Here is a 1,997-nt window from a genome sequence, read left to right as displayed (position 1 = left end):
CCCAAAATGTAAACATTCAGTAAATAAAACACACATAATATTTCAGGTATAGAAACACTAGTAATTCACTTATGAATGAGGTGCATTTTTGTATATTGGGCGGTACGGTTTTTGTTTATCTTAAGTATAAAGCACTTCACCAAACAAACCGGGCTATCATTATTATTTAAAAGTCTACTCCTTCACCCAGGTTCCCTAGTTGAGTTGCAACTGATGAATTTATGTAGAATTCTGGCTATAAGACCAGCCCACAGGAAAGGTCTGAAATACCTAAAAGTCATTTGGTGAGAGAAAAATGTTTTCTTGAGACTTGAAGGCAGTCATTCATCACTTTGCGCCTGAAGGCATTCCTTAGCGAACTTCTTTCCTACAGTCTTCAGAGCAGAGCACAGGATCTGGGCTCCCAGAAGGGGTTGCTCCCTGCGGGAACACCAACCAGCAGGACATCCTTGCAGGCGTTCTGCATACAGTACTGCTGGAGCTCTGCAGCCGCCTGAGAGACCTTGATCCTCTCCATGCTTGCCTCCAGCTTGAGCTGCTCCACCAGGCGCTGCAGGGCATGCACGCTGGCCCCGGAAGACATGGTGGCCACGCTCTAAACTTTTTTTTTAACTAAATTTTTTTTCCTCTTTTGTATAAAAGAATTTTGGCTTTCCTAGCTTATTTTTAGTTTTCTTTTGGTAATTTGCTTTGTTTTGTTTAATCACTGCTTGTAGTATCAAGACTTTCTTGATATCCCTGCTTAACAACTGGGAGTTTATCATTATAAACAAGTTTACTCCTTTCCGCTATAGTTTCCCCCAATTCTCTTACCAGACTCCCTCCCTGCCTGGGCTATATCTCTCTCTCTCTTCTCGATCCATTGGCATAATTTTTTTTCCTTTTTCTTTTTCTACTTTTCTTTCATTCTTTCGTTATCTTCCCTTCTGTATTCCTGTCTTTTTGTTAGATTGTTAGTTTCTCTTATTCTCTTTATTGTATTTTTGTTTTCTCATTTTCAACTATTATCCTATTCCTACTCTCTCCCTTAATTTTTTGCTGGCCCTTCTTTCAGAATCTTTTCTCTGCTTCTGTGATCTCCCAGTAGCTTCTCTATTTTTCACATTTTAGTTTAATATTATTTTCTAAATTTTCACCAGTATTAACAACAATATACATCTCTCTTTCTCTAAGCATTGCTTTTCTTTCTCTCTTTCTTTTTTTTTAAGCATCTTTGATTGTGTGTGTGTTCTCACTTCACTTTCCCAGTTCTATTTTCACATGGGTTGTTTTCATTGTGACTGTCAAGATATTTGTAAGATACCTCTTGTTTCCTGGAAGTTTAGTTGTGTATTGTCCTGCCTTTCCAGCACCTGTACAACAGCTTACACAATGAGGTTGGGGCTGAGACAAGGTTAGCCAACCTGAGAGGAGGGTCCTCCCAAGGACTGATCAACGACAAGCTAGACCTAACCACAACAGGAGAACATAAAGAAACCACAAAAGGGACACCCACAAGAGGGACACGCCTAGAGCAAAGAGCTCAGAAGTATACACCTCTGGGCTCCACTGGACCCACAAGACAAAATCCCATCCCACAAGACTGGGGGACAGCAAATATATATAATATATAGATACAAACACTAAGACCTACCAAAATAGGGAGAAAAAGAAACAACCCCCAAATTAAAGAAAATGAAACATTGCCAGAAAAAGAATTTGATGAGATGGAGTTAAACAAGTTATCAGAAATGGAGTTCAGAGTATGGATGATGAAGATGTTCAAGGAACTTAAGAAGACACTAGATGATAAGATGGAGGGCCTTAACGAAAACATAAAAAAAGACATACATACCATAAATAAAACTTAGACAGATAAAGAATGCTGTATCTAATATCAAGAATGCACTGGATGGAATTAAAAGCAGGCTCAATGAAGCAGAGGATAGAATCAGTGACTTAGAAGACAAGGTACAAAAAAATCATACAATCAGAGCAGCAAAAAGAAAAAACACTCA

General features: G+C 38.8%; 1 pseudogene across 1 annotated transcript; it reads right to left on the bottom strand.

Annotated features, from left to right (window-relative positions):
* Window positions 1–222: 222 nt before the first annotated feature.
* On the bottom strand, window positions 223–583 carry LOC308551287 (guanine nucleotide-binding protein G(I)/G(S)/G(O) subunit gamma-10 pseudogene; annotated as a pseudogene). The gene has a single exon. The product of its transcript is annotated as a guanine nucleotide-binding protein G(I)/G(S)/G(O) subunit gamma-10 pseudogene (transcript).
* Window positions 584–1,997: the final 1,414 nt, after the last annotated feature.

Source organism: Miniopterus schreibersii (genome assembly GCF_964146895.1).
Source record: "Miniopterus schreibersii genome assembly, chromosome: X".
In the NCBI taxonomy this organism is placed as follows: Eukaryota; Metazoa; Chordata; class Mammalia; order Chiroptera; family Miniopteridae; genus Miniopterus; species Miniopterus schreibersii.
Note: the sequence above shows the minus strand (reverse complement) of the source record. Positions and strands in the feature narration are given on the sequence as shown.